This window comes from Hippocampus comes, unplaced genomic scaffold (genome assembly GCF_001891065.2).
Source record: "Hippocampus comes isolate QL1 unplaced genomic scaffold, H_comes_QL1_v1.1 scaffold154, whole genome shotgun sequence".
Classification (NCBI taxonomy): domain Eukaryota; kingdom Metazoa; phylum Chordata; class Actinopteri; order Syngnathiformes; family Syngnathidae; genus Hippocampus; species Hippocampus comes.
Window position 1 is genome coordinate 804,747 of NW_017806278.1, and position 19,262 is coordinate 824,008.

A 19,262-nucleotide genomic window follows, 5' to 3' on the forward strand; every position below is an offset into this window, starting at 1 on the left:
GAACCGCGGGCTTGATTGATGAGCCACATGAAAGTAAATTACAGTAGTTTTGCCAAGGTTTTTTTGGAACATCTTCTCTCTCACTCTCTCTCTCGCCTGCGAATTGATATTCCCTCCCTGACCCCGCGAGTCGACTCTGGGCATGATGAGAAAGCCTCTGCAGGGAGCCGTAAAGGCCTTTAAACGCTCAATTTGACGGCTTGACGCTTCAGCGGGAGAATTTGAGAGAGATGAAGAGAAGAAAATGGCACATCCAGAAGAAAAGCAGGAACATTTCCTTCCTTGTGTCAGAAAGTAAAAAGGAAAAGAAAAAAAAGGAGTAAACTTAAGTACATGTTAATTCATCACTGGCCTGAACGGCTCCTTGATGATCCATAACTCACTCCAACCATAACTCCCTTGTCCCGTTCCATGTTGGATCTACAATGCCGGTCTTTTAATGACTTCATTATAGGCAACGCTTCGCTGTCCAATAAAAAGGCTTTCGCTCTGAATTGCGATCTATATTACGACTCACGAACTTTGTGATATTTGGATGGAAAAGAGTAATGGAAACGAGGTGAAACGGTAACACAAAAGTTGCGCAAATGAAGAAAATCAAGAAATGGAAGGCGATCCGAGAGACGCCATAAAATGACCAAAAGTTTGAAGATTGGCTCATCCGTTTTCCTGTTTGACTTTTATATAAGTTCTAATTGCTAGCAGACGAGGCACAAAAAATGTGTTGATGCTGTCATGTGTCTTGGGGCAACAAGCGCCGAAAACATATGGAAACTGCATTTTGGTCACACTTTGCTTCAGCGGATTCCTGAAAGTGATCTGTTTCCGTCATTGCTCGTCCTCTCTCTTCTATTCCGTGTGGACAGCGTGGCGTGTATTGTCTAGATGTTGTGCGGATAGACAAGCAGACGGCCGATAAAACGTATGAGCGTCCATCTCGGCCTTTACGCGCTGCTCTTAACTCATTTCGACTTTCAAACCGCGGCCAAAGTTTGAACTATCACCCAAAATGTGAGACAATGGTAGCATTTGCAACCACTTTCATCAAGATGAACTTCCATTGGCAATATCCTTCGGAAAGTAGAGCCATAAATTTTATCACTATTAAATGTTTCTAAAGGGAGTTGACGAATAGTTGAATGGAATTGATTTCCCCCACCCGCTCTTGGCACGGATGTGCAAAGGAAAATTCCCTTTCTTCACCAAGGAAAAAAAAAAAGTATACTCACATCAGCGCTGCCAATAAATTCATCTTGATGCCGTCGGAGTGTAATTTAAGCCTTTTGAAAACGACTAAAAATACAATGTGCTAGAGGGCTGTTGCGATTATTTTATGAGCACAGTAAAATTGTCAGAGCGTATGGATTAGATGAATGTTGATATATGGTTTAGCGTTTTTCATGGGTGTTTACAGCACAATTGTTATGTCTGCTGCCGAACGAACGAGCAACTGGCGGCTGGGAAAAAAAAAAGACTACATCGGCGGAAATATTGACAGAAATATTGCTGAAAATCCAGATACACATCTGCGAGAATAACTGCGGGATGGAAGTTTGAATAAACAAACTAACCATTTGTTGAAAGCCTCCACAAACTGAGGAGCCTGTCATGCCTTTTCAACAATAACCAGGCATGTTAGACATGTCAGTATTTGGTTTCCCAAATAAGAGGAACGGCTCAACTTTTTGGAGTTGCACAAATTGTGAAATTCTGGCCTAATTCTAAGATTGATGTCAAAGTGACAAGTGTTGACTATAAAAAGAGTCAAACGAATGTAATATTCTTTTCATGAGGGCAAATTCACTCAATAAGATTGAGATCATTCATTGACTGAGTATGTGTACTTAAAGATGTGTGGTCACGTGAAACCGCTTTTGCCATTGCGCAATGATGACAAGACAATCATAAAGCCCCTTTCACTGTTTTTTTACAGCTTTTTTTCCTCAGGTCACAGTTCTGTGTGCAAGGTACCACAATACAAAGGTGGGCAAGTCCGTCAGTCCGTCACTGACTGACGTCCAACTGACAAACACACCCCGCATGCCTCTTGGGTTTGTTCACGGGCGGTGAACAACAGTGGGGCTGCTGACTGGATATGGAAGCGCTTTACGCTTCCTGTACAGCAGGTGGCGGTATTCACCAAAGACCTGTAGTCCGCCAAAAAGCTAAGAAAAGAAGAATAAGATGAAGAAGAAGAAGAAGGCGAAGTAGTAGAAGTAAAAGTTTCGCTTTCCACAAGGATTTACGAGGCACATTAGTCCACCAGAATTGCACCATCAGCTACCATGTGACACGGGATTCTGGTTAAGGTAAGCCATTTTAAATTCTAAATGAAAACTTTTTTTTTTGCATTTTAGGTGAGTATCCATGATGCAGCATGTCAAGAACCTGTTTTGCTTGTTTTTAAAATAACTTAACTTGCAAGACCTCCAAAAAGGTTCCCATCATTTTGTTGGGAGCAAAAGAACTATCTGGGAATAATCTTAATGTCCTCTATTGGCCATGTATTCAGCCAGCCACAAGATGATTCTGCAGAGGGGGAGGGGGGTGGAATTTCCCTGCCATCAGTGAGGGTGATTTACCGACATGTTTACAGATGTCTTTCAGATGACCCCTTTCACTGTCTTTCACTATTAGTTGCCAAATGAATTAGCAGTGGACAAATAGGAGGATGTCTCCCTGGATCAGGCCATTTTATTGAGGTTGCGCATCACTGCAAACCTTCTATACTCCCTTCCCCAAAGCAAGCAAGGGAACACAGATGGTCATGGCATGTTTTGGCATTGAACAATTGGAACAACTTTTTTGAAATAATTTTTTTTCAGCACATTTGTTGAAGATCTTGTTTAGCCATTATTGCTGCAGCATTTGTTTTTGTTCAGTTTTGATCAAGTGTGTGGTATCAAAAAAAACTGCTTGTATAGGCAACAACCTATACCCTTTGAACTGAAGTTTTTCAGATTCCTCATCCTGAAGCAATTCACTATATGAGCTTTTGCTGCACTCTCTCTTATTTTCCATTCTGTTAGCCAGCTGCTAACACTCAAGTGTGTTTATTTTAATAAAGTTAAAATAAATGAACTGCTCAGATTAAAGCAGATGTGTAAATATTGTGAAACGCGTGTTCATCGGCTCACAGAGACCCAGTGATTTCCTTTAACTACCAAATAATGATGCGACGTCTATTGAGGTTTTCCCATTTTTGTTTGCCTGACACTGCGGCTAAACAATGTTGATTTGAAAAACTCTGCACCCATTTTGCAACCAACTTTTGCAACCGGCTCCATGAGGCACTCGGCGGTGTTTTGGATACCATCGACACTTGATGACACTCAAATACATCTTGCCATGACAAGCGCGTGCAGCAGATGGTGGACGTTTTATTCCCTTTAACAGACACACCCCAATGGTGATGAGCCTACTAAGCTGCAGCATGGCAGTCACACGGGGCTATGTAGGGAAAGCCCTCCAGGCACATCATTTTTGCCTGTCAGGGTGCAGGCATTCATTTTATTTCCTAATCTTTTTTTAATGCCTGTGTCCTGTGACTGCACGTTCCCCTCTAGCCACAGGAGCACTCGCAGCGAGATAGTGTTAGGTTGAAACGAAGTTTCTCCGCTCTTAAACGGTAATACTTGAGTTGAATTGAAATCATAAAACCCATCTGGCTACTCTTGTGAAGGCCTTCTCGTTGTTTACTTTTCAATGTCCAAACTCCTTCCTTCAAATAAAACCTTACAAGTGCGTATGTCGACGTCATCCATTACAGCCAGCTCAGCTAAGACTTCCTTATCCACCTCAAGAGAACCCCCCCGACCCCCCCTTGGTTTTAAAACTTAGTCATGCACTGTTTAAGGTTGCAAATTGGCCCAAAAATGAAGTCTTAAAAACCAAGCGGCAGCTTATAATAACCGACAGAGTGCAAGATGTTTCATCAGGAGGATCTGTGTTTTTCTAAAGCGAGTGTTATTTCATCATTATAGCTTCCTGCCTGGCTAAATTTAAACCAAACGCCTGCGCCTTTACATTGTGTGGCTGGATAATTACCCTCTGGAGACAAAAGGCAAGGGGCCCGCCTGGACTTTCTTATCTTTAAGTTTTTCACCTGTCCTAAGATACCGTTTCCGTTTTAAGTCTTGCAGCAGGGATTTACTGGGCTGCTTCCTTCCGGTACCCGGTGGAATACAACATTTAACTGCAGGGAGGAGAGAAAAGCTGTAGTGTGCGTTTAAAAAAAAAAAAAAAAAAGAGAGAGAGAGAAGTTATGTGAAAACCATTCTCCCCTTCCTGTAGTTTTTCTCCCCCCCCAAATCCTCTAAGGGCCCAAGAACATTACAAGACAGTTTATATGAATGGACACTAACAGACTTTTTCACCATTTTGATGTTTCTACATTTTGCAGGCATATCCTGTGGTCTGTTGGGTACAGCCTTAGTTTCAATTGAGTGCCTCCCTGTGGAGCCCTGTCTTCCTATTTCAGATAGATTTTTATCTCTATGCACTAAGTGCTTCAAAGCGGGGGATATTTTGCTTTCTACTAGGGGAAACAGTAAGTACAAGGTAACATTTTGATTTCTGGATCCAAACGCGAGCTGTCCTTCCAGCAGGACCTCCAGTGGAATCCGTCAGAGAGACGCAGAATACATACATCAGCATTAACCGAAATTAATTTGATTTAAGGTGACTGTCTTTGAAAGAGAAAGCTGAGCGCTTGCGTTTTCATGAGAGTAGCCTTCAAAAAAAAAGAAAAAGAAAATAAAAAATACAAAAAAATGGAGTCAATGAAAAGGCCAAGTGGGAAAAGCTTTTTCACAGCAAAAGTCTGCAAAGATCGTTTATTAGAAATTATCCCCGGGGGGGCTTTTGCATAACCATAACAATTGCGCCAGCCAGTTAAGATAAAACATGGACGATCGCGCCGTGACCTCGTCTCACAGAAGGAGACGCTTTAATACATGGTGGCGGAAACTTTGGTGCAAATCGCCCGACATCAACCAATTTGAAGCGGACCGTAAGAGCCGCGCGGCTTTGCAGTTTTGTTCGAGGCTTGCGTACGACGGCGTCGCGTCCGCTCGGAATTTACACGGCACCGAAACGTATCGCATGACAATCCTCGCTGGAACGAGCACAAAGGATGACAAGGGAACGCGACGGAGCGCAAGCAAAAGCAAGAGAGTGAAATACACACAAAGGCGAACGGACGGCAAAATGAGAAACAGCTGAGCGGCGCACATGGGGAGGCAAAGAGCTGATTGGCAGCTGGCAAACCAAACCGCTTCCGCGCGCTTTGCACAATGACTGAATGAACCTCAAACGCATTCTAATCTTTCCCAGGTGAATCGAATGTGACCTCCTCTCAACTTGCCATTGCTCATGTCCACTCGTTGGAGGTTCGAAGTACTTTTTGCGCAATTTGCTCGAGAACCGGCAAAATTCACAGACATCCGTTTCTGTGCCTTTCGCATCCTCTTCCGTTTTCTCAGCTGCACGTTAGATTCAGGCTTTTAAAAGATCTGGAATATTTGGTCATGTAAGCACGTAACAGAACATTGTTTTTTTTTTTTTTTTTTTGTATGCCCTACAAACTCAAGAGCACTTGCAGCTATCGGCCCGGGTCCAATTCGTGGCCAGTTGCAGTAATCATATCTGCCACAGCTGCCGCTTCATCAGAGATCCTGCGATGACTGGATTCCTGGAGGTAAGCACGCCACCGCGACAGCTTTTGTTGAGTGACAATTCCGCCCCCGCTCGCGTATTTCGAAACGCACTTTGACGATCGCCAAGCCCAGTCTCAACAAAAGTGAGTTCTTTCCCAATGCTGGGCCAATACGTTTCTGATGCCGCTTATGTCTATCGCGTCTTAACGACAAGGCTTGACCAAAGACACGCCGATTAGTCCCAACAAACAGTGGCGGTGACCTCACATGATTAACTACATACCACTTGTGTCTCCCCCCCGCACATCCACGTCAGATCCCTTTTCAGCAATTAGCCTTGAACTAGGAAAGACGATCCGCTCCGGTTTACCCTGGCTGCGTCCCTCGTCATGCAAGAGTACTCTGAATGGTCCCCCCCGCCCCCTGCGTCCTAATTAAGACCTTAATGCTACCTCCCTCGAGGACGCGGGTCCCCCGCCGCGACCCGTCGCATTCCATCTGTGGCGATCAAAACTGTTACGATCATTGTCAGCTTTGCACAGGTGCAACGTGTTTATGTTTGGTCGTCTCTCCGTTTTGCCACTGACGCACCAAAGCTTGGTGATTCGTGGTCATCGGCATCACGTTGACGTGTTTTAAAATGTGAGGATGTCTTTTAACCAACAGTTCTGAGCAAAGTTCCCGATCATGTCAACCCACCCGATTAAATGTCAAAATCGAACCCAGTCTTGTATCCCGTGTAAATATTGTCTTTTTTGAAATGGGACGAGAGGATTTTGCCATCGGCAGTTGGGAATTGTTGACCTTCCTTCGAGTTGGACTAATACGGCATGATGTGCATAAGCCGCGCAAAGCATTTTACAACAATCTGACATTGAAAGAGAGCTGTCATTAGGACGGGCTTTAACATGCCAGCCTGCACAAGTTGGCCACAAGCCCGGCAGGCAAATGGTCCCAGCTCACGCGGAGAGTTCCGAGGGCCAAACAGGAGGGGCCGTGGGGGATAATTAGACAGTTTTATCCCGGCTTGTTGATATAAATGTGGCCGGCTGAGCCCCCTTACGCCCCTTGCGCCGTGGTAATGATCATGTCTAACAGGTGGCAGCTAAACAGACGGGGCCATGAAATGGATATCTTGCTTCCTGACGAGTCTCCTTTTTTTTTTTTTTTTTTTTTTGTTGGAAGTTTTGTTTGGTTTTCCGGCCCCAATCAGAGTCCTCCTTTTCTCCGGTGTGGGTTGCTTACCGGATCGTCAATGTGAGGGAGTGTTGGATATTTGTCACCATCTCATCACATTCTAGCTAATCTCAACCTCTCCCGGGGTTTGGTAGTGGTGGGGGTTGGGGGGGGGGGGATAGTGCAAAACTCACCAAAACATTCTCGAGTGGAAAACATTAGGTAGGTAAAAAGTTGGCTGTAAAAAAATGTCCTGTGTATTTTCTGTAAATATATTTTTCCTTGTACTGTTTTGGATTTTAAATCTAGTTTTTAATTAGATTTTAGAGCTGGTTTGTTTTTTTATCAGTTTTTATTTTCCCTGAAAATGCTTTGTTTTAGTTTTAGTATTAGTTTTATTTATTTTTTTAAATATAGCATATATTTTTAGTACAAGATAATAAAAAAAAAATCCGTCACCAAATATTGTGTCATAAAGTAAATTAAACTGCAATTCTCAAAAGACTGACTTCTTCTGGACCACCATAAAATCACACTGAAATGACGACGTGACATGACAACTCATGTGTGATATTAATTGAAAAAGACAAAGGACATTTTCGCTTTTTTAGTTAGTTTTCCATACGTAAAATGTAGTGTCAGTTAGTTTTCATCATCCAAAAGCACTATTGTTTTAATTTTAACTTGTGAACAAAATTTTCGTTACACTTCATTTTTTTTTTTTTTTTTTTTTTACTTTTCCGTTTACTGTAACAACCTTGTTGCGGGATGTGTTTTTGGGGCATTTCGAGCTTCTTTATTAAGTCATCTCCAACGCCGAGTCTGAGCGTAACTCCAAACCTCCGGCGTCCCGGCCAGATGGGGGGGCATGCTGTTGCGGCATGCGCGTGATGGGACACTGGAGACCGCTCAACTCCCGCTTCCAGATCCACTGTCATATAATGGATCATTGAGGGCAGAAAGAACCAGAAACATATGTATTGACATTCACTTCCTTCCCCGAAATGTGTAGAACAGATCTCGGCCCGTAGGCATTGCTCAATTTCCCCCTCCAAACGCGTTTTAATTTGAACAACCTTGTAAAGAAAGAAACGTGTCATTATTTTCGGTTGAAGGGGGTTGACTGCTTTTGTCAAGTGTTTGTTCTGTAAGCGAGGAGGGAAAAGTAGTAAATCGTAGCGGGGTCTCGAGCTTCCTGGCTCGGTTTGTGGTCTATTGTCTCCAGCCGTGTGGGGGCAACGGCAGTTTTAGGAGCTCGCTACTCAAAATGGTCACGCAGATGGATTTGGTTATGTTCCCTTTCTTGTCTTACTGTTATGTCAGGCCCAAAAAGCCAAATGTTGGCCTTTTCGTCAAGGACTAGTCCTTGGACCAGTGTTACATTCATTCCGAACATAGATGACATCATTGCCTCTTGTGAGCAAAACGATACATTTGCAGTATTTTTGGTTCCGGTAAACGTTTGAGCTAAGAAGAGCGTGAGTCCTGAATCCAACAGTTTGGGACCGGTTGTCGTCGTACGGTGGAAAAGGTAAGCTTTGCCGCCATTTTTCCACACCGCCTTTCAACAGCGTTGAACCTTTGCGGCGATGTCAACCCGCGCTTGTTAAAACAGCCGCTGAAGGCAGGTCGCGCCGCCGATGTCCCGTCGGTTTTTGAAGCGGTCGTGTGCGCATCTCTCGGCCGAAAACCCCTCCCACGTTCAATTGTGTCTCTCTGACCGAAAGATCCCCGAGACGGTTCCCATGTAAGTATGTCAAACTGGCATTTGCCCAAATGGCTCTGATGTCTCTCGACTGCAAAGAATATTGTCATTGTCTGAGTCGGCTGGCAACATGTTTTATTTTTAGCCGGACTTGTTCCCGCACGCACAAACACACACGTACGCACGACTATAAGATAAATTGAGAGCTCATTTTAACCCCTCGAGCCACAGTTCCTCACAGTCAGCTTGCACTTGAAAAGGTGTACATTGTCTTGAAGGGAAAAGCATATTTAGTTATTTGAGAAAAAAAAAATAATCTATTGATAGCAATGCGGCAATATCGTCATAAAAAAATTGATTCATCAGTGACTGATTGATTATTTCTGCATACTGCGGATTTCCATCAGAGTGGCATCTAAATGTTTTCCTGTTGTGGCCTCAACCAACAATCTTGACTGGGCCCAAATATCTCTTTTGCAGTCGAGCTATTAACGATTTGCTGAGGCCTTTCAAAAACATTCAAATTCCTTCGAGGTACGTTACTATAAGGCACCAACCAAAAGACAATCAGGGAAAATTATAGCGGCGAAGAAAAATGATACGATATGTTTGCATTAACCCAACCGAGACGGAAAACTCCACTTTTTGGGGGGGGGAGGGGCCTCTAGAAAAAAAATTGCAATGCGCACACAAAGACGCCCGTTTTCCATAGAATTTTTTTGGGGGGGAGGGGCCTCTAGAAAAAAAATTGCAATGCTTATTAGGGGGAGTTTGAGAGAAAAAATGTCTTTAGTGTATTGGGGTGAATGACTTGGGAGACGCATTAGAACGCCCCGTCGTAGCGATTTAGAAGATTGACATTGCATCCCATCGAGGCCGAATTTACAATGTAAATACAGCTCGGTTCTACTGATATTTGGGCCAGCGGAGCAGGCCCTAACCGCCCTCCACCGTATAGTATCACCAGCATTTTCGCACCTGTCCACCGAGTTTGTGGAACGTGTTGCAGTCGAGCTCACTCGTGATCTCAAGCTCACGATTGCAACGTTTTAATCTCTCGTGAGAGTACGCTGCACAAAAACAAAACTACGGGGACTCGCTTACGCTTCCCGCGAACTCGGGCCTTCATCGCAGCAGCTGTCCGAGTGACGCCGCGCCGCATGTGTTTATTTAAATCAACGTTGTCCAGGTGATCCGCGTGCACGTTTAAAATACAAACGCCGTTTCCAGTAGTGAGAAGGGGTCCGCGTGGAGCGCTTCCATTTTATTTCATGGCTATTATTATACTTCGTCAGAATCTAAAGGTCACACACGCAGCGAGAGAACGGCTGCGCCTCGCAACCAAACGAAGGTTAACAAAGACAGGAAGATTAAATAATACATTCATCACGTTGTGAGGGGCGGAGGGCCAAGTTCATGTCAAATCCATAACAAGCAAAGTATCCTCGGCCGGGATCATTTCCCCGCACGCACGTCACACGCCGCTGGAAATCCACGAAGAGGATGTATTGATCTTGCCGGAGCTTCCTTTCTCACAAAGGCCACAAACGGAGCCGCCGTATCACAAAGCGAGCCCCCCGCTCTCGTCTCCCAGCCCCATAAAGCGAAATAATCAATTCAACGGTTGCCAAAATAATCCCGAGACCTTTTGTGCGTGCGGCCGGCGCTTCTGATCCGATATCGCCTTCCCTTTGATTCACTCGATGAAAATAGCCCCGAGTCGTGTTGGGAAAGGCCTTTCGCTTTCTCACACGGGCTTCTTGACTGCCACATAAGAAACCCACAACACAGCAAGGGGGCGCGCGGTTGAGGCGTTTTGCGATCCCTTAAAAAGTGGCGTCGCGGCGAATCAACTCCAGGCTCATTTGTGTGCTCTTGTAATCGTGCTTTTATTGAATCGCTGATCGTTTATAGCCACCGCCGAGTCTCTTCCGAGCAAAGCACTTATTTGCTACGCATTCCTCACATGGTTCCGTCCAATCAAAGCGGCTGCGAATGCCAACCGAACCCCCGAAATCAACTCGGGGCTTTGATTTGCATCATTGGTTTTGAAGCGAGAGGCAAATGGACCACATCTGCGGGGACCTTCATCAGACACAAGATGTTTGGCCCGAGCTCTGACATTGTGGGGTTGAGTTATTGGCGCTTTGTCTTTTATAGCCAGTCATCAAACTTCACCGTCATGCGCCGCCCACGCTCGAAATGTTGAAACGTCTCAAATCTTGGCGATTGACCTTCGCCCATCTGTCGACTTTTGTGGTTGACATTTTGTAATTGGAAAAAGAATTAGGACGGGTTTGTTTTTTAAAGCGTGTGAGATCAGATGTCATTTGTGTGAGAGTGCGATGAACCTCATTTTAATCTTCTCCCCCAGTTGGGACACGGGTCACCAATGAAGTTTTTCCACGTTCTTCTGTTCTTGGTATTCGTCCCCTGTCTGGACCCGCCTCCCTAATTCTGATGACGAGTCTGTTCTTCCTGTCATGGTCATTGTACTTTGCAAGGAAGAACAAATTGGTGATATAAATTTGGGTGAGAGTTTGAAAATGGGAAAGTCCGCAAAAGGGATTCAGGTGGTCTTAGGACAGGTCTTAGACTTTCTCTCTTTTTTTTCCCCCCTTTTGGATGTGAAGCGGGGCGGTTCGGTGGTTGTCGACTTAGCACGACCGTCTCACGGCGCAGCAGAATTTTATTTGGGGTCCTTCTTACTTGTCGCGATGTAACATCTCTTCCGGAAGTCCTCACCGCTTGCCTTGCCTGCGATGGCACAACGTTGTATTGCACAGTGCACAACTCACATTTTGGATTTGCTTGTACTGTGTACTGTAAAAAGCAATTTAAAAATGTCTGCGATACAGCCAAATACTGTAAAAAAAAAAAAAAAAAGTGGGGTGCGGAACAACTCGCTCGCACACACCTCGAGATCTCGGCCTTCAGCATTGCCCATTCAGAACGAAAATATTTGGAGCTGTAACTGTTGATCAACCTTGCAACAGTTGCATGAGTTGCCGGCCTCCAGTGGCTCTTTGCCGAAGTGATAATGGAGTACTGAGTTATGTGCCGCCCTAATGAGCGTAAATGAAAAAAAAATAAAAAAATAGCAGGAGACATTCAGCGTTGATCTTCCAGCACTGAGCTGCATCTGCTGCAGTCGAATCCCTTTGGCGATCCAGTTACGGGGCTGCTTGGCTGCGTCGGAGCGCTGTGAACAGGGAGTATCGCATGCTGTAATATGGAAATTCTTCGGGAACGCGGATGCCAAGGGATTTCTCCATTACTCAATTCATTTAGTAAATGTTCCGGTTTTGCCAAAACCCGACAAGGCCGAAAGGAGGAGGTGTGTGCGTGTGTGTGTATATATCTGTATATATGAGTGTATGTGTATACGTGTAAATGTGTATATGTATGTGTGTGTGTGTGTGTGTGTGTGTATATATACAAAACTACATTTTATTTTTTATTTTACTTGCAAAAAAAAAACAAAAACCTTTCAATAAACTGGGTTATACTGCCAGTGTAGAGTAAGCTACTTTTAAATGGAACACAGTGAGACAAGTTGTGATGACGAGACTTTTATTTATTTATTTTTGACTAAAGCGAAAAATTTAATTGCAGCCGCCATAAAGATATAATGTGTGCTCGCAATGCTAATCTGTTGCCGCAAAATACTCACCTGCGGCCACCAAATAGGTATTGTGTAACGTACACAAGCAAAACTAATCTGCGGACAGGAAATCGCTATAACATGTGCACGGAATCCGAATTTGTGGGGTTTGTCGGAAGATGGCTGTCCTAGGAGGATGTGTGCCGGCGCCGTTGTGTGAGCCGGCGATGGCTTCCACGTCGAAGTCAACGGAAGCATAAACTGGGCCTCGGTAGCACCGGGTCACTTTAACGGCTCCAATTTCACGCGTCCAGTGAACAACCCGTTCAGAAAGGACACGCGGCTCGCAAGGCCCCGCAGTCGTCCCGGCTGATTTGTGGGCCCTGACACTTTAATTCAGTGGAAAACACCAGTCAAGGCGCGGGAGTTAAGTAAATCCATTAACACCACCAAGAAGTCATGCTTTAGAGCGGCGTGCCAAAGCCCTGCCACCCAGTGCGATCATGCAGGGGAGGGCCCCCAAACGCCCGTTAGTCCGGCGGGCGGGTCAACGTTTCCTCAACATTTGACACTTTGGCTGCTTCCACGAGCATTTCTTCATGAAATGGGACTCGTTATGATTCAGCTTGTTTTTGTTTCCCAGGGAATGGCAACGTTGTCTCTAAATAGGTCAAAAGACTGGCTCTCTTCGCCAAAACTGCTTTTTTCATTGGCAAAAAGAGATCGTATCCGTTGGTCAGGTGAGCCGGGTGCCGCTCATTCATTCATATTGTTGTCTGCAGGTTCCGCTTTCCAGTATTTGCCTCTGATACAACGGCCAACACGCTGAAACTAAGAATACTGGAAACTCCCGTTGCCAGTATTTTTTTCTTCTTTCTTTTTAGCAGGAAGTATGCAACGCAGCTCTGCTTACCTTTTGACTTTGACGCTGTTTACATAACAGTGGGGTGTAACTTTCAAATAGGCTGAAAACACACTATTTACTTGTTAGTGTTATTCCATTCGGGATGGGGAGGCAGGCGCTCTGGAGACGCAACTATTTGATTAACAACCATTTCAAAAGTCAACTTTCCTTAGAACGTCCCCTTAAATCATTTGTATACTATCTATTCCGCAGTGATCTAAATGAGGGAGCGTTACACACATTACATCCAATAAGCACACAAATCATCAGTGATGATGAATCACTGTAGCTACCTCCCAAACTGTTTTTGTAATTAATCTCAGATGTGATGACGTCGTCTTCCCTCACGCTCACAAAATCCGTCTGTATTTTCAACCGGACTTACGAGCCAAGATGCATTTTATCAGCTGTCATATTCATTGGATCCGCCATTGTCCCAAAGGCTTCTTTTTCTTATTAGAAAAACAAAAAACAAAGAGAGAAACATTTCATTGTCCTCTTGTCCATTATGTTGGACGTGATGTCAGTTCAACATCAAATGAGCGAAGGGCTGAGGAATGGAACGAGGTGGATCCAACATTTCGAGCGCAATGGAAAAAGGTTGAGTTGAAAAGCAGTTAAAACGATACGACAGATTTGATGCACTCGCAATGTGGAACAGAATTGTGAATTTGGCAAGCCGGCCCGCTTGAATCCATCATCCTGTTCTCCAAACAGCGGGACGGAGGACATTAGCGGCCTTCACTTTTGCAGCCAGTGAAGCTAATCTGTTGTTTTAACACTTACAAAAAAGAAAAAAAGTCTCGTTTTGTTGGAAACTTTGCAGTGCCACCCGATGGTCAATCCACACATCACCATAACGCGTGGTGATTGACACAAATTTGGAACTCCTGTTTCATGTCGGGCAAAATCATCTTGGGAGGGCTTTCTCAGAAACCTCCTTTTGAAAACTAAGCTGAAGTGTGATTATCAAATTGAAATAGAATATAAAAAAAATGAGCAAGCGCTTTAAATGTGCCGAACTCAACTAGGAAACTGCAGAAGAAAGCATCGCTCGACAAGTGACGAGTTAACAGCATTGCCGACGCGTTGTGCTTGGGTTTACCCTGCAGTGTTCCGGTTGTCCACAAGAGGGCGCCTGTGTGCGCCTTTCGCGATGCTGCTCATAGCTGCTGAGTTCAAAATACAAAAGTTGTCCTGTCCCAATAAATCTCCCCTTTCAAAACCTAACAGTGCAATTTGGCAACGTTGCCTGTCTCATCTCCTTGGAAATGTCAGCAAATAGAAGAAAAAGGTCCTCAAGTATGTCATCCAAGTCACAATATCTCCCCCCCCTCTCCCCAACTTCCTTCAGCCTTTCACCCCCACTCCAATCAGGAGATGTGACTGCTGGCTGAACCGTGGGCTCCCGAAGATGAATTCTCATTTGGTGAAGACGCACACTCTGAAGGGTGACTCAAAAGTCACACAGGGGAGGAAAGAGTTCAGCGGCCTTTTCTTTGCACGGCAATCGAAGCAGGCATACGGCTGTCCTGTCCTCCCACCTCAAGCCCCCACGGACAAATGGTATTTGTCAAAGTAATAAAGCTGTCCCATAACCCCATAACCTCTGCAATATTCACGATCCAACCTCCCCAAAGTTTGTTCCTCGCAAGGCAGCTTGAGAAGCGTCCGAGCGTCGCTCGGTTCCCAGGCTCAAGCATAACAAGCGCCTTGTCTTACCTGGGTTACGAAGGGCCGAGCTAGTCCAGACTCTCCAGGCATTGATTCAGCTGTCGCTCACGCGGCTGCTCGCCTGCTCCGTTTACTGATGTCACCGGCTGGATGGAGCCCATAATAGGCAATGGCTCATCTCAACATTACGAGCTGTTTACGGAGGAGGTGAAAAATGACACTTTTATTGCACGTTGCAGTGTCCCTCTGTCCCGCCGTGCCCCCCCATCCCACGGCCTGTCATAGCTCTTCCCGTCAAATCAGTTGAGCTCTGCGTCAAGGGGGAGCAAACGGCAAGCACAATGATGCGCGGCGTCACTTGTTTAGCATACAAATCACGTTGGAGTGGAAGAGCACGGGTGATTTGCACTTTGTGTGTCTTCGAGACCTTCACGACTGCCGAGGCAATTTATGCTGCACTTTTACCGCAATAACAAGAAAGGCACGGCCGGAGACAAGCGCAATGTGTTCAGTTGGCAGCTTTGACATTTTCACTCCTGATACGTTTCCCGCCGGCAGCGGCAAATTGGTGGTCAGTTGGGGTTCTGACCACCATTGGTCACTTTTTGGTTGAAGGCCACAATTAACAAAATGAAACAGTCTTTCTAACATTAGCATAGCCTGTTATTGTTCTTTAGCCTTTGGACACGGCAGTCTGTCTTATTACGATGGCCAAAAAGCCTCATATCCAAAAGTGTTGGTTCGGCTCATTCTCTGATGCTCTCCATGTGAATCGTGTTTTAAAAAAAAAAAAAAAGAGATATTTTTTTGCAGTTTCCGGCCCACAAGCTCACTCCTCACTCTAGAAATGAATGTCAGCCAAGTATGAAGACCAGGAAATAAAACCTGGCATCTAAAACAAAAGCAGTCAATGAAAGTGACGGTATATATGGAAATGGCACGTTACCGTTTCGGCAAAAACTATCATGAGAAGCAAATCATGCTCGTGTACTTTTAGATAAGAGTCCAACTGACAAGCTGCCTGTTGGGTGAAAATAGACTACGGTATATCACGATACCGTCCACAAGAGTGCAGCAGCTTCCAACATTTTTGCACGGTTGTGACGAGGCCTGCAGGCAGCTTCAGCTGCACTGTTGCTCCTTGACACACAGTTTGAGTTATTTATAAAAAGCCCTGAATCAGCTGCACTCATGTCTCCTCTCGGGTAATAATTAAAAAAAAAACAAAAAACAAAACATGGCACCAAAAAGCAAACAAAAAGATCAAAAGTGCTCTCAGAGAGAAGAGCACACATGTTCAACTTGGTCTCGTCGAATGTCATTCACTCGTGCTCCGTTCTTTAACGTATTCTTGATCTGTCTTTTTTACTTTTACTCAAAATGTGGCACACATGTTGGGGTTAAAACGCTACCCCCCCCCCAAAAAAAATGTTCATATAACATTTTATTGTAGTGCAATGGATTGTGTGTGTGGACAATGGCCCAATTCCATTCGTACCCATTTCAAATGAGTCAGCACACGGCTGCCGTGCAGCGAACGTGCCTCTGAATCACCCCCAAATCACATCCGGTTGTTCTAGTAGGCTTTTCTGACATTTTTTTTTTTTTGTCGTCGACTCCACAGAGCTGCCACATCATCAGACGATGGCCTCGTTCAAAGGTATCAGTCAGGAAAAGGGTAGACAAGAATTTCCAAGCAAGAAAATATGGCACAGCGGCGACAATGCCACGAAGTGCACGTCCCCCCCCAAAATTGCTGACAAGACAAGATGAAATTTCTTCAATCTGCAGCGTTAGACTCTGACAAGATGGAGGCAGGAGATGAATGCGACGACTTGCTTTGATGGCGGCGCCACACACAAAGCCTAAAAGACATCAGTCATCTTAGTGCCACGTTAAATCATGTCCTTAAAACACAAATGATTGCACAAACAAGAAAACAAATCACAAAATGTCTCACTAGATGACAACATTACATGAAAGAGCTGTACATTTTTTTTTCGAAGCACGCTTCCAAAGTAACCAGACGGATGATGTAAGACTTAAAAAAAAAAAAAATAGATGTCTCTAATTTGTAATCTGTTGTCAAATGTGACTCACACTGCCCAAAGTGGAAACGAAACGTCTGTCTGCATTCCTATCTCGATTCGTACCGTTTTTTTTTTTTGTTTTTGCAAACCCGTCACGTTTTATTCTGAAGCTTTTCTTCATGAGGGAGCTTCATCAGGAAGCCTTTCTGAAGAGTGGTGTGCCTTACTGTACGTGAGTGGCTGTTAATTAAAATGCCGCTGGAAATTACCATCGCAACGTGCTGGTTTCTTTTCCATCTGCACTGACGTTCGAATACGTTTGACGAAGCACAAAAAGCACATCCATCAGCCAAGATGTCTGACAGCAGAGGCTGGGCTGCACTGTGTTTGTTTACAGGATAGCTGTGTGTTGTTCCAATCTTACAGTAGCATAATAGTCGTCCATTGTGCGCCGTTTTGTGTCAGTTCACGCATACTAAGTCCGTGACCCACATTTGGGTCCCGACCCAGCAGTTGAGGATCTCAGCTTGAGTCAACTTTATGAATCGTTGTCCCTAATGCAAGTGGATCAGGTGATACAAGCAGGGCAGCCCGGCATGGCAAGAGTGAGACGGAGACGGAGAGAGCGAGACAGGCCGCCTTGGCCTATTTCACGCCGTGTAAAATGATCACAGATGGCATGACACCGTGGCGGTGTCTGTGTAAATATGCAGATACGACATCTAGAGCGGCGCTGAAGAATGAGAAGGGGGGGGCAAAGCATTGCCGGATCCGAGCGAGTTCAAATTGCAGGCTCCGGCACGAGATCAAATCCACGAGCGGCCGAGCGGAGCGAAGGCTCGCCGTTGCGCCTTGGCGCTGCGTCGAGCGGTTTGTTTTGAATATGAGTCACCGCCGCCCGACTCGCGGAACACAGCTCGGCGCGGCGACGCCCGACCATATGTCACGTAGACTTGCCGAGTTGCCGCGTTGAGGATTTAGGTGGCGTGAGGTGAAGCTCTACCGCTCCCTCCGGCGACTTGATCAAAATGTAACGCACGTCTGCTACACACGCGGCCTTGTCTACAAACGCGCCGGCGCTGCGGCTACTACCTCCTGATTCGCCTCGTGAATCACGAGAGGGAATGTTTTCAAGGAGTGTCGAGACCTAAACGTGACCGCTTACTAGCATCCGGGCCGTCAGACTAACATTTAATTATGTCATCAATCATTTTAAACGTGACTGATGACTGGGTGTAGTTTACGACTACCGCCTGACATCTGCGATCATCATGTGCGTTATTCTTAGAGGAATGACCTTTAGTCACGCTCTTTTTGGGCAGTGGGGCACAGGAATAGGGCTGGCAAAAATAGTTATATCTGCACATAGTACCAAGAAGGGAGTAGACTTCCGCCAAAGCAGGAGCAAGCCCAATTTTTTTTTTTTTTTTAAATCAGCACCAACTTGTACACGAGCACAGATTAGCATGTGCTAACATTTTTGGTGAAATATTGACATTTCTTCAATCAGTAATTCCATGCCAGTCGTCAGATGAATAGACGTCTAAAATGAGGAAAAGCGCCATAGAAAATGAAAACATTTAAATTGTTGCTATCATCGCAAAACTGCTTAACTTGGAAAAAAAAACACCCTCGGCCACAAAGTCTGTGAATAATGAATAATGATACAGCACAATGTAGAGTTCTTCCCCTTCTTCTGCTCCAGATACATTATTTTAACTACTGGCCTCATTTTGCTTGAACGCCTCAACTCACACAAACGTGCGTGCGCGTGCGCACACACAACCGGCGTTGATTCAGGCTCAAAGCTTAGAGTGGGGGAATCACCGGGGGTACGCATCATTTTTACCAAATAACAGCCCACAGATGAGAAAAGCCGTTTTAAGACATTTGCTGAACTCGCTTCCGTAAATCCCTTTCAACTCATTGCTGTGGGGGTTGCATACATTTGACTGTTTTTTTTTTTTTTCTATCCAAGGAGCACAATAGGCCCTTATTCCCAAATTTTATGGGCGAACATGGAAATTTTTAGAGATACTGACTATGATGAAGTGTAAATGTGTTTCAAGCATGTGGGAGCGGATAACTAACATTTTATTTGGTCTCTTCGCTCACCGTAACCGTCCCAAAACACTTACTCTATGTCTATATTTTCCTTGATAGCCATCGTGGGACAAATATAGCTCGGGGTTGCTCCCGTGAGTCCGAACAGATTTGACCTTTTTAGCGCACACATGCCGTCCGCATGCAGTCGGTCGCTTTGAGTCACGATAGGTAGACAGTGAGGTGCGGTGCAAAGTTGAGGGTCGCTGACTCCCAAGACGCGGAGGTTTCGGATGTAACGTCATGTAACTCGATAGGGCCGTTAATGACCTCCGTTTCCTCGGCGACCTCACAAACAACAGCTGCGCCGTTACCGGTCATCAAGCGACACTCTCCTCCAAATGTATTGGAACAGCGTGGCCAATTGTTTTTTGTTTTTTTTTTGGGGCAGGAGACTAAAAATATTGAG

General features: G+C 45.1%; 1 long non-coding RNA gene across 2 annotated transcripts in view; it reads left to right on the plus strand.

Annotated features, from left to right (window-relative positions):
- Positions 1-2,087: 2,087 nt before the first annotated feature.
- LOC109508022 (uncharacterized) overlaps positions 2,088-19,262 on the plus strand; it is a 36,688-nt gene continuing 19,513 nt past the window's right edge. Inside the window, exons 1-3 of one of the 2 annotated variants that reach the window (XR_002166585.1) lie at positions 2,088-2,309; positions 5,592-5,698; positions 16,345-16,778. This is a non-coding gene — a long non-coding RNA (uncharacterized LOC109508022). Of the gene's footprint in view, positions 2,310-5,591; positions 5,699-16,344; positions 16,779-19,262 lie in introns of those variants that run through there. The other variant, XR_002166586.1, reaches the window with a different exon arrangement.